A 14,458-nucleotide genomic window follows, 5' to 3' on the forward strand; every position below is an offset into this window, starting at 1 on the left:
AAAGAGCTACAGCCCTGACAGGAGCAGGAGGCTGTCTCCACCTCAACATGTGAGTGCACAAAAAGCTGGGCTGCAGAACAGTGTCACCTGGAGCCAAACCACCAACAGATTTTTCATTTCTGGTTCAATCAGGATTTTAACCTAGAGTTAATGTAACTCGCTTTAATGGCTCCATCCATAGGAAAATTTTTCCTTCCCCCACCTAGCTAAGATACAGAGTGCTAATCTTATCTGCTTGATTAAAAAAAAAAATTAGCTGACTCTCAAGTATTCCATACTTGGTTAGCCTGACAAATCAGGTAAAGAAATCAATGAGATTCTTGGGTACAATATAATGCTTCATTTGAGTGACCTTCTTTATAATGAATAATAGTAACTGCAGAGACTTATGGAGCCAATGATTTATAGTTGTCAGCTCAGCAAAATCAAATTACAACATTAGCACTATTTCCTGATGAATAATTTATTTTACTTATTGAAGAATATTTAACGTCTCTACAAGTGGTAATGTGAAAAAACCCACATCTTACATTGGTATGGTGTGAGGTAGGGAATCAAGGTTAATATTTTTCTATAGGGAATCCAGTTGCTCCATCATCATTTATTGACAGGACTCTTTTTCTTCCTTGGATTGCCTTTGTGCCTTAGTTGAAAATCATGTGACCACATGTGTCTTACAACATACAGTTGTATAACACTTTGTAGTTTTCCAAGCTCTTTAACATTCATTCATATAACAACTTGGTGAGGCAGGCAGGACAGGTATTATTAGTCACATTTCACAGATTTGAAAACAGGTTTAGAGAGGTAAAGTAGATTTAAGTAGCAGGCAGTATAAGAAATGGTCTCCCAAGAACCATCCAGTCCTCACTGCTGTATATCCTGCTTCCCATCTTGTGGTCATAGTGTATGGCTTTCATTTCAACCTGCAGTTACCTGCTGAACATCTGAAATTCTTTGCAATAGCTGGAATTCAACATGTCCAAATGGAGCTCACCTCTGGCTGTTTCTCCCTTCCCCTTACCAAATCAGCATTTCTTCAGTCACTGAGGCTCAAATTACCTTCTTTTTTCTTTCCCTCATCTTCTGTAACCAATCAGATATTCATTAGCGGACTGCTCGCCAGTTTTCCTCTATGCTGTTGCTCACAGCTGACCCTTCCACTGGGACTTGCCCCACTGCCACACCCCACTGCAGGCTCCACACTTCGGGTCTGAATCATGGCAGAACTCTTCTTTTCTATAGACCTGTGGTTCTCCATCCTGGCTGCACATTGAGATTAGTGGGGAGCTTTCTCTCTCTCTCTCCCTCTCCATCCCCTTTTCTCCTTCTCTCTTCCTCCTCTCCTTCTCCCCTCCCCTTCCTTCCTTCTTATTTTTTTCCTTCATTGAGATATAATTCACATAGAATGAAATTCACCCTTTTAAAGTATACCACTGAGTGGTTTTTGGTGTATTCACGAAGTTATTCAATCATCACCAGTATCAAATTCCAGGATATTTTCATCACCCCCAAAAGAAAGCCCATACCCATTAGCAGTCATTCACCTAAGTAGATTTGAAAAAGTATTAGTGCTTGGGCACCACTCCCAGAGATTTTGATTTAATTCGTCTGGGGTGGGGCTGGGGCATCAGTATTTTTTAAAGCTCCCTGGGTGATTCAAATATGCATCGAGGCTGGAGAATGACTGTGTCTGGGCCCCTCCCACAGCAGAACATTCTCTGCATGGCTGCAGGTGCAGCTTCCTAGCACATTGCTTTTACCGAGTCATCCCCAGCCCCAAAACCTTCAGTGGTAGTCTGTTTGCTCAGAGAAAAATTCATCCTGGCATAATCCATCCTGGGACTGGTTCCCCATTTCATACTTGTCTGTCTAGTCATCCTTTTTCCCCTTCTATGGCTGCCCTGCCTCAGCCAAACTGGTTAGGCTCTCATTTCTTAAATTCCAAAACGTGACAAGTCACATTCCAGCCTGAGCTCCCACCAGAGATTCTGTGGCTTGGCTGAGGTGGGGGAGCTCCTAAAATCAGGGTGCTCTTTGTGGAAAGACAAGAAATATTGAGATGTTTAATTACCTCACAGCAACCTGGAATGATCACACTAACCAAAAATCTGACTATATTCTAAGTAATTTTTTTTTTTTAAAAAGTCACAGCCAGGAGCAAATGTGTCCCTGAAAAAAGACAACTGTTTTCTCTTAATATCTGATTTACACATTCTTCTATTTTGTTGACTTCCAGCAGATAAGCAGTAGCAAGCAAACAAAGGGGGAACAACTCACAAGAAATTCTATCCGTTACCAACTTGCTCTTCATGAGAGAGAGAGAGACAGGGAGAGAGAGAGAGAGAGAAGGAGAGAGAACTATCCGGCTGGGTAGTCTTTGTTCAAAGTTACCTTGGGTGGTTCTCAGGGATGTGGAGGGCATGTCATGTCTCCCCAGTTGTGAGTCCTTCAGAGGCAGGGCTGTGCTCTTCTGTTCTCTGTGTCATCTACCTCTGACGCCACTGTTGCCTGCTCTTGCTCCCCAAGGACATGGCCCAGACTCTGGACTCACACAGGCCTTACCTCCTAAATTGTTGAATCCTAGACAGGATAGCTTCCAGGCCTCATTTTCCTCATCTAAAAAATGGTGAAAACAATGTCTATTTCAGCTTAAATTGGAGGACATTTTTGGGAGACCATTCTCCATGATCTCTTGCATATCTGCAGGTCTGTGAGCAGGGGCACTTCTCACAAAAATAGAGAGCTTTGGTTCCAGACTACCTTTTCAAGAATGTTTGTATAGCAAACAGCCCTGGAACATAGAGAAAGTGTCTCCCTCCAGAACAGAGGGAAGATTTGTTTGCCATTCTATATATAACAATGCCTCCTTCTGGGGTAAAGACCAAGCAGATATACTGCCTGTCATAAGAGATTTGGGTTCCTTAAGCTTGGGGTTCATCTCCTGCAATGCAACCCACTGTGTGTGCAGGTTTCACCTGGCCTTCACTGCATCACCTTTTGGGAATTGGAGCTTGGGAAACCAAGATAAACAATGATGTTCTAGCTACTGCTATTGTTGTGAGTAATAAACTATCTTTTGTCTCTGACTCAGGAACCTTGTATCTTCTACCAGCATCCATGAAACTGAGCAAGGCTAACCTGTCAGCTTGCAAGTAGGGTAAAATCTCAGTCCCTCACAGGTTTTGAGAAATACGTGTAAATCACTTAATGCAGTTTTTGACATGTACACAGTAGGTTCTCAACAAATGTATGATGTACTAAATGTACAATGTAACAAATGTACAAATGTACAGTGTAAATAAATGTACAACGGTGACTGATGATGAAATGGCAGAAAGATGCCATCAGCTGGTAATCTTTTTATTTCACCCCTTCACAGAATAAAACACGAGAAGCCCAGGAGTGGCTGGTGAAGGGAAAATAAACAGGGACAGCTACGCCAATGAGCTCCAGCCCACTGGGAGGAGGGAACACTTTTACCAAAAGCCAGAAACTCAGTTTCTCAGGCCCCAGGCAATAGCGTCTCCCTCGGATCTTGTTTGCTTTCTGACTTCCAGGACTTGAGGAGGAAATAAGGGAATGCGTGGGGGACAAGGGCATCATGCAAGAGGGGTTTTGAGAAGCTGAACCTCTTAGGGAGGATACTTGGGAAGGTTGGGGCAGGCCCCAGGCTCCAAAGTCTACTGCACCTAGGCTGAGGCTACACTGGACCAGCCAGCTTGGCTAGTCCCCAGTAGGGAAATCACCCCACAGCTTCCACCAGGCTCCTTCCCATTTAATGGAATCAGTCCTGCCCATGGCTCACAGAAGATCACAGGGCAGGTATAGTCCCCAGAACGCAGGAGGAGTTTCCTGTGAGCACATGATGAATCAGGCATGCCAAGCAGGGCCAGGAATCTGCTCTCCCAGCCCCCACTCTACACCACTCTGCACTTTTTCTTTGTTTTTGCAGATTTATATTAGAAAGAAATGTGTGTGTGCCAGCATAAAGAGCTGCCTCTTCATGGCCCCATCTGTCCTCCTGAGGAGTGCTGCCTTCATTTCCCCTTTCAGAATCTTCTAGTGTTGTGGGCTCGCAGTGCGCGCTGGGAGCCCTGGGGTTAGGAGTCTCTACATACGTTCCAGTCTCACTTCTGCCCTCACCTGCTAGTGGCCAATCACGGAACCTCTGTGTGCCTGAGTTTCCTCGTTACACAGCAGGGACTACTGCCATCTGCTCTGCTCGAGCCATGCACGGGACATGGAATCGTCAACTACTGAATGCAGAAGATGGTCCGAAACACAGATCAGGTATTGATTCTGTGGTTTCTTGTCTGGGTTTCCCCGTTTTTTGACTTCCTCAAAGCCTCTGATCGGCTGTCTCTCCTAACCTCCTAGTTCCTAGTTTTGTTTACTTCCTGTTCTGCAGAGACTTTAGGCAACCCACAGAGGTTTTGGAAAATACCTCCCCCAGATTCTCAAAAATTCTCTAATTAGGCTCTTTTTTTTTTTCTGCCAAAAGAGACAGACATAAAGTGCAGATTTTCCACTGAAAGGGGAAGTGGTGCCTGAGCTTCCCACCCAGACCTAGATGATTCTTCTCTGCCCTTCTCCGGAAGCTTGGAATGGGTGGTGCTGGGGGGAAGACAGCAGGAGTGATGTGGAGGCAGGCTCCTCAGCCCAAGTCCCTCCAGTGGCCTGCCATCCTGTTTGGATTAAAAGCCAAAGTCCCTACTGTGACCTCCGAGGCCCTACACAGTAATATCCCTGTCACCTCTCTACCCTCATCTGCTCTTGTTGGAGTGAACAGGACTGAAGCCATGTTGGGACCTCGAACCACATGGAGTCTAAAAGATTTTAAAAGGATGGTTTTGGGGGATTTTTTTTTTTTTGGCATGCATTTCTCTGAGTTCCCTCTTTTCCCATGGTTATTTGATACTTTGAGCCTTGGTTATGGGGCAAGATGACATTATTTACATGAATGTAAAGTTGTTTCCCAGTCAGCCTGGAGCTGCAGACTTGCACGTACTAGCCAGACCCTGAGATAACAGCAAAGATGGGAGCAGAAACCAGATGGAGTCTTGGTGAGGTTTTGCACCTGAGACCTTGCACGAAGCCTTTGCTGCTTGCGTGCCCCTCCCTCCTGCTTTTTATTTCCCACATTCTGTCCCTCATCCCCCTCTTTTAAAACCCCTCAGTAAATGTGAGTCTTTGAGATGGCTTTAGTTTGGCCATTCTCCAAGTTTACTAGCGAGATGGATTAGCCCAACATCTCCCCTCTCAGATCACTGGTATTCCTGAATAAAAGCTGACTTCCGTTTTCACCAACATTTCACTTTGGATTGGTTTTCTTTTGTCTGGGGGCAGGCAGCTGGATCTGTGAGTTCAATATCAATTTTGAGGAGCCTCAGCCAGAGTGTGCCCTGTAACACTCTTTCCTCCTTGTTCATCCTGTTCCCACTATACTGGCTCCAAGCTGCTCCTCAAACAGGCCAGGCCTGCATCCCACACCAGGCCTTTGCATGGGCTGTTTCTTTTGCTGGGAGTGCTCTCCTCCCCTAACCACATGGTTTGATCCTTCATCTCTCAGGTCTTTGCTCAAATATCACCTCCTCAGGGAAGACTTCTCTGACCATCCTATTTAAAATTTCGACCTCATCTCTCTCCCCCCGATGCTCCCTCTCCCCCTTCCCTGGTTTATTTTTCTCTATAGCATTTTCCACCATCTTCCATGCTAAATATTGTATGTATTTGTTTATTATGTCTTTTTCCCACTAGAGTGCAATTTCCACAAGAGCATGGGTTTTCTGTCTATTTTGTTTATTGCTACACCCTCAGAGCTTAGAACAGCTCCTAGAACCTAGTAGGTGCTTAATAAATATTTGTTGAATAAATGAATTGGTAAAAGAGTGAATAGTTCTTGAATGCACAAAAGCCAAGAGTTGGAACCAACCTAAATGTGCTTCCATGAATGAATGGATAAAAAAAATGTGGTATATATACACAATGGAATACTACTGCTTGGTCATAAAAAAGAATGAAAGTCTGCCATTCACAGCAACATGGATGAGCTTGGAGAAAATTATATTAAGTGAAGTAAGCCAGGCACAGAAAGAAAGAAACACCACATGTTCTCACTCATATGTGGAAGCTAAAAAGCTGATCTCATAGAAGTAAAGAATAGAATAGCAGTTACTAGAGACTGGTGGGGGGAGGGAGAAGAGGGGATGGGGAGAAGGTGGTCAGTGGATACAAAACAGAGAGGTAGGAAGAATGGGATGTAGGGTTCTATAGTAATATAGGGAGACTGCGGTTAACAACAAAGTGCTGTGTATCTTTGAACAGCTAGTCGAGATGATGTTGAATGTTCCTAACACAAAGAAGTGACAAATGTTTGAGGTGATGGATATACTAAGCACCTGATATGATCATTGTACACAGTATGAATGTAGCTAAATATCATATTGTACTCCATAAACATATACAATTATCATGGGTCAATTAAGAAAAATAAATTTAAAAACAGAAAAAACAGAGAAATAGAGTAGAATAGTGGTTACCAGAAGCAGAAGAAGGGAGGGGGAAAGGTTGGTAGACCGGTACAAAGTTACAAAGTGACAGGTAGATAGGAAGAATAAGTTCTGGTGCCCTACAGTGACAATACTAATAATACTGTATTGTATATTTCAAGATAGCCAGAAAAGAGGATCTTGAACGTTATAACCACAAAGCAATGATAACTGTTTAGGTGATAGATATACTATTCTGATTAGATCATTATACAATATATGCATGTATTGAAACAACAAACTGTACCCCATAAACATGTACAATGAAAAAAATAAATTTAAAAAAATAGAGAGTGAATAGTGTCTTTCCATTTCCTCAACTATGGGATCCATGTGAATGACTGCATGCCTATACGTGAATGTGATGGAGAGCCCCAGGGGAAAGGTTAAATTTAATCTTAAATTACTGGAGAGAGGGAAAACAGAGCCTCCAGCAATCCATCAAGTACCCAAAGCAGTTTAGACGAATAGAAGGAATCATAGGACAGTGGGCTAGAGACCAGGATGAAAATCAATCTTTACCATTAACTGTTTGTGCAAATTATGCAAGTTATTTTACCTCTCTGGGCTCCCATTATATCATATGTGAAATGGGGATGCTGGAATTAAGTTTGCCAAGCACTTTGACTGAATAGTTAAGTTTTTGATTTTGCACACTTAGGTAAATGAAAAAGCACTTTGAACTCATTTTTAGATAATTGGCACAAAGAGAAAATGGCTTTGCCAGTCACAATGTGGCACAGTTCAAACTGAGCAAAGGAGCACAAAAGTCAGCACTTTCATGTTCATACAAACCTGCCACAAACAATTTTCATTTAGTTTAAAGTGATAAATCTGGGTAATTATGTGATGATTATTCATAAAACCGTTAATCAAACTCACATTTTGTAGCATCTCGTACATAACTCTGCAATTGGAATATTTTAGGAAAATACGTTATTTGAAGTTCTAAATATCACTACACTGTAACTATTTATCAGCAAAAATGGAAAAATGTATCTTGGCTAGTTCTGTTCAGTCAATTATCATAATGGAAGGCGTTAGATAGTATCCAAGAAATACAATTATAAATAATACAATGTATACCTGCTTCCAACGTGTATTTCCTGATAAACATTCAATGTAAATAAAATATAAATTGGATCTAGAATGGATATAAAAACCCTTTTAAAAGTGAACATTTATCAGCAACAGATACAAGACCCTCCAAAAAATCCTTTCTCCGTTTTCTTTATTTTGTTAAATTCATACATAAGCAACTTCTTGAGGGTATTTCATGCTTTTATTAGCCAGTGCCTCATTCAGACAATTTCCACCTGGTGTGAAGAAAACCAAAATGAAGATGGCAAAATTCGGAGGGGATTTAAGAAGTTGGATGTGTTCCAAATAGCAGAACGTGATGCCTAATGCTAGTATGTTTGGAAGAATCCACAGAATGACTTTTAGACACTAAGCTTTGCTTATGCTCAGCTTCATTAAATGAAATTAATTCTTATATGGACTGGGGAAGACCTTTCAAAAGAAGATTCCCTTTTCAATAGCTTGAAAGCATTCATTTGCATCACTTGTATTATCCATATTCTCTTTCAGTTCAGCAATTTCCAGCTCACTTTAGCAAGTCATTTCATCCTTGAGTGAAAGCACATTTCCAGATATATTGGGCCCTTTTGATTCCTGTTGGCTCAGAGGCCTTCTTTGAAGATCACAGCCAGTGAAAACATTTTTCTGTGGATGACAACAATTGAGAGAATGATGGGTAACTCTTAGAGCCGGTGAAATAAGCAATTCAGTTCCAACTGGGGTGGTTCACTCACAGATTTGCAGATGGGCTGGCAGTCAAGATTAAAGAAGTGTATTGAGAACTGAAAAAAAAATGAAAGCTTAGTTTCATTCTCCTGTTGATGGACATTTAGGTTGTTCACAGTTTTTCAATAATGTTGCAGCGATACCTGTGTATGTTTCCCTGAGCTTATGTACAAAATTTTCTCTAGAAAAAAAAAAAAAAGATTTTCTCTAGAATATATTCCATAAGTAGAATTGCTGAGTCAAACGGTATATACACCTTCAATATTACTAGATATTATCACATTGCTGTCGAAAGTGCCTGTACCAATTTACTCTCGCATCAGCAGGGCACAGGAGTTTCTATTATTCTACATCTTCATCAAAACTCTGTATTGTCTGAATTTTTAATTTTTTTTCATCCAATGGGGTAAAATTGTACTTGATTACTGTTTTAACTCATATTTCTTTGATGAATAGTCACATAAAGCATCTTTTCATATATTTGTTGGCTTTTCAAGCTTCCTCTTCTGTAAGTTACCAATTCATATTCTGTTGGCTTGTTTTTTTCCCTACTGATCTTAAAAAATATTCTTTGTAAGTTTTATGTGTTGCAAATAGCATCTCCTAGTCCATGGATTTTCTTTTCACTTTACTTTTTGGTGCATTTTATAGTCCAGAAGTATATCATTTTAGTATAATTTAATTTATTGATCTTTTTCTTTAGAGTTTGTGCTTCTTGTATTTTAGGAAATCCTTCCCTGTACCGTGGTAATGAATATATTTTTCTAAAGTTGGTTCAAAAATTTGTAAAGCTTTATTTTTCATAACTAAAATTTATTTTTAGTTGATACGTGTGTTAGTTCTCTACTGCTGTGTAACAAATGAACACAAATTTAGCATTTTAGGACAGCATACATTTATCAGCTCACTTTTCCATAGGTCAAAAGTCTGGTCTAACATAGCCAAATTCTCCACTGAGGAAGTCACAAGGTTGAAATTGAGTTGTTGGCTGTCTGTGCTCATTTGGAACTGGAAGTCCTCTTCCAAGCTAATGTGACTGTAGTAAAATTTAGTTCCTTCAACTGTCAGACTAAAGTCCCATTTCCTTGCCAGCTGTTAGCCAGAGGCTGCTCTTAGTCCCCAGAGGCCATCCACATTCCTTGCCACGTGGCCCCCTCCATCTTTAAAGCCAGCAACAAAGAACCTGCCTTATGTCAAATCCCTCTCATGCTTCAGATCTCTCTGACTGAATCTGTTCTCCAGAAAGAGTCCAATCCCTTTCAAGGACTCACCTGATTTGGTCAGGCCCACCCAGGATAATCTTAAAGTCAACTGATTTGGAATCTTAATCAAATCTGCAAAACTTCATAGCACCACCTAAATTAGTGTTTGAATCACTGGGACAAGGTATAATGTATACCACAGGCCTGGAATCTTGGGGACCATCTTAGAATTCTGCCTACTACAATAGTGTAAGGTAGGAATGTGCATTTTTTCTACAAAGATCACTATATTATTTTCATTTTGGAAAATGTAAAACATATACAATATAGAAACAATAGTTTCATGAACCTCCACATTTCCAGCATCCATCTTCTGTCATTCCACATGGCCAGTCTATGTCCCAACTCTCTTCTCCCCACCCGCTAAGTTATTTTGCAGCACATTCAAGGCATTCTAGTTCATCCATAAATGCTTCCATATGTATCTTTAAAGACAGGCCTTCTTTTCTTTACTTTCTACCTGGAATTAGCCAAACTCAAGGTTAAGGGCGCAGTCCTCCAGACTGCCACATCTGCCCAAGATTTCTGACACCAGCTACAAGTTTGAAGGGAGGAGGGGCAAAACCACCTTCAATTTTTTAAAAATAATTAATTGATTAATATTTTTTATTGGTTATGAATATTCATGGGGTACAAAGCAAATTGTCACCACTTATGCCTAAGATGTGATGGCCAGATCCATCCAGGCAGCATGTCCATTACCACAAAGTGTGATTATACCCCATGTCCCCCACCCAATTGTCCCCTCAATTGTCCCTGACCTCCCTCCCCATCCCCCTTTCCCCACTCCACTTTGTGTCCCTAGGTCTGTTCTCTTCCTCTGCAAGTCCAATGCACTACTGTGGTCTTTCTTTCCTTTTTTCTTTATCTCTTAGCTCCCACTTATGAGAGAGTACATACGGTATTTATCCCTCTGTGCTTTGCTTATTTCGCTCAACATAAGTTTTTCTAAGCTCATCCATGTTGTTGCAAATGGGAGAATTTCATTCTTTTTTATGGCAGAGTAGTATTTCTTCCACCTTCAATTTTGATAATTTGCTGGGAAGACTCATAGAATTCACTGAAACCTAATATACTTACAGTCATGTTTATTACAGGCAAAGGAGGCAAATTAGAAGAGACACATGGGACAGAGTCTTGGAATGGGAGGATTCCAAATGTAAAGTTTCTATGTCCTGTGGGATGTGTTACCCTCCCAGCATTGATACAGGGCAGTACATGTGGAATATTGCCAACTCAGGAAGCTCATACGAGCTTTGGCGTCCAGAGTTTTTACTGGGGTTTCATTGTGTAGGCATGATTGATGGAATCATTGCACATATGGTTGAACTCAATCTCCAGCCTCCCTCTGTTTCCATAGGTCAGGCTGATATCATGTGGTTCACAGCTCCAACCTTTTAATTACATGGTTGGGCTTCTGGCCTGGCCAGCCCCCATTCTGAGCCACCTGTTAACTTAAACTATCAAGTGGGTTGTGAGAGGCCCACCATGAATAACAAAGACACTCCTACCACTTGGGAAATTTCAAGGGCTTAGAGGTTACCTCACAGAAACTGGGGACAAAGGCCAGTCAAATTCTTTTTCTTTCTCCTTCCTTCCTTCCTCTCTCTCTCTGTCTCCTTCTTTCTTTCGTTCTTCCTACATAACCACAATACTGTTATCATGCCTAAAAGATTTTAAAAATTCCTTATTTTCTCAAATATCCAATAAATGTTCTAATTTTTCCCATTGTCTCATTTTAAAAAAAATGAATGATTTCTACAAATCAGTATCCTGACAAACTTCACACATTGCACTTGGTTGATATGTATCTTAATTTTCTTTTAGTTTATAGGTTCCATTTTCCTCTTTTTTTCCCTTACAATTTATTTATAGAAGAAAATGAGTCATTTGTTCTATAGAATGTACCATATTCTGGATTTCTCATAAATTACATAACTATAAAATTCACCCAGATACAGTTTACACTTATATTTGAATGAACATGGACAGTTCAAACACACCTTGTGGTACAAATTTCACAGGCACAAGTCTAAAGACTCCTGTGAAGCTTTTTTTTTTTTTTAGAATCACAAAATCAAAATATTTATTTCGTTCTTTTGCACATGACATTGTTAAAACATTCCTACTACAGCAATACTGCTCTCTGGGAGCTTGCAATCTCAAACAGTCAACGTTAATTGTAGACCCAGTGATTAAAGCATTATATCAAATGCAGACTTTGTATTTTTAAATGTATCTTTTGAAGAAGCAGTTGCAGAGGGTAGGATCAAAATTAAATGACATGAAATCTACCCCCTGCCCGTCCCCTGCCCCCAGCTCCTTATAAGGAACCCCTTGTGACTAGAACCCAAGACCAGTACCCATAGCCTGAAAGGGAATTCCGGATGACCCTACCATAGAAGTAGTGAAGAAACCTTCATTTTCAGTCCCCTAGTGGACACAGTAAAGATTCCCTGTTCGTGGGCAGTGAGGGTGGTGAGCATTCTGCCACCATAGACTGGAGACAGAACCTAAGGTTCTGTAATTCTGGGGAGGGTACTGGGTAACCTTTTACCCAGCCTTATAGAAATTCCAGTGGGGCAATTGCTTCTCGAAGCATGCTTAAGGTGTGTAACAGATTTATTAATACCAACTTTTGGTTGGTATTTATATCCACAGCATAGCAATGTCCACTGAATCAGGAGAGCTAGAGAGATTTAGTAAACTAGACACATGGGATAGAAGGCTGAAAGGGAGGGAAAAGGAGGGCAGAGTAAGGGGCCAAAAAATGAAGATACAGTCTTCTAATGGACGTGAACAGGGAAGGAGGAAAAGGAGAAGTTTGGATCCAGAGGAACAAAGAAGTCAGCCGTTAAATTCCAATGAACAGGGACACAGAAATGAAAGTTAGTGAGATCACTATATTATCACAATCCTAGAGCTCAAGAAAGATGGAATTTAAGCTTTAATTTTTTTCTCCTTCACTGGCTTTATCCTTTGGCAATCTAGTCTAAGAATCTCTGAAATTCAGGTTCTTCAGGAGATTATTTCTACCCTGAATACCTGAAGACCTATCCCAAACAGTTTCTTTTTTGTGGGTTTCAAATTCATAGCACTCTGTCTTAACTGGCCTTGATTTTTCTGACTTTACTGATAAAGTTCTGTTTCTGGAAAGGTATTTTATAGCAGCTCATGCTGAGACTTCTAGAGAGCACCAGAGTCACTACTAAACATTGATTCTTATTTATTTCTCATGGTTTTATTATTCCTTGGCTTCTGAGACAACAACAGGCTATTTATGCCTTAATGTTGGACTCTGTCAGTACCTGTCATTCACTTTGTTCATGCGAAGGGGGATGAGAGAAAAGCACCTAGCTCTGTAGGATCTTGGATTTTCACCTCAATTCAGTAAGCTTATAACCCTCTCTAGGTTCAAAGCCACAGAAGTACACATTCCTCACTCTCCAGTAGTTAACTGGCACCCACAGAGAAAGTATGAACTTGCAAACCACAACATAGGCCAGTAGGATAGCTGTACATTTTGTCTCCTCTGCCCTGAGGCACAATTGGATTTAGCACCAAGGAAGGCAGGATTTAACAGACCAGCACAGGGAGAATCACTTTACAGAGGTAGTTTTGACTGGGAACAAGACTGCAGTGTAGAATAACAACTGAACAGAATAAAAACCCAATGTTATTCTTCATTGAGAAAAGAGGTTTCGGCCACTTGCGATTTAATTAAGCCCCCAAGAGTAACAAAGATGGTCGTGTGAAAGATGACGATCTGCCTGGTTTGGGCATGGATGCTGAGGGCTGAGGAGATATGACCATCAGAAGACCACACTCTAAGTCTCTCCAAAGAGAAAGCTGGGCTTTTGCCCTTCTGGCCCATGACTGGCTGTATACTTCAGATCTAAGGCCTCTCTCAACCTTTAAATTACTTCCAAGAAACCACAGATTTTTAAAAATAAGGACTAGTGGTTTCATACATGCTGATAAAAGTACTTTGGCTATATAGCCCATTTTGCATGTGTGCTTGGGTACACATACACACAACTGGAGCTGAATAAATGAGGAATGATTAAGTATTGACCTGCAGCATTCACTAGGTGAGTTAAGCCCAGATATACCACCTGCCAATCAGCACTTCAAATTCCCATGCTCAATACCAGGTGGCCCACCCCACCATGTGATCCTTCTTTAGCTTTAAGGAGAGATTCTCAAAGTGTGGTCTCCTGTCGATCAGCAGGAGAATCATCTGGGAACTTAGAATTGCCAGTTTGGGGCTCTTGAGTTGAGGTCCAGCAACTAGTGTTTTTCATGCATCAGAATCACTGCTTTCATGAATCGGAATCATCACATGTTTTAGCATGCATCAGAATCACTCCAGCATGCTAAAGTTTGAAAATCAGTGGTTTAGAAGGCAGACCCATGAAACAATAATGGGAAAAAATAATTCAAACTCTTTGGTTTCATTCAGCTGGGACAAACCAAGATACCAAGTCAAAGTAAAATGCCAAGGGTTTTATTTTAAAACATCTATTTCTATTTTCTCAAATTGATTGTCTTTTTTTTTTTTGATTGCTAAGTTCACTCTAATCAAAATGTTAAGTGGTGGGGCCGGCCCGGTGGCGCACTGGATAGTGTGCTGCTTGGGAAGCGCGGCAGCGCTCCCGCCCGAGGGTTCGGATCCCACATACAGACCGGTTCCCGCTCACTGGCTGAGCGAGGCGCGGGAGCAACACCGAGGGTTGCAATCCCGTTGCCGGTCCCCGGTCCGGTACGGGGGCAACACTGAGGGTTGCGATCCGTTGCCGGACACGGAAAAAAGACCAAAAAAAAAAAAAAAAAAAAAAA

Source organism: Galeopterus variegatus, unplaced genomic scaffold, assembly GCF_000696425.1.
Source record: "Galeopterus variegatus unplaced genomic scaffold, G_variegatus-3.0.2 Scaffold607, whole genome shotgun sequence".
NCBI lineage: Eukaryota > Metazoa > Chordata > Mammalia > Dermoptera > Cynocephalidae > Galeopterus > Galeopterus variegatus.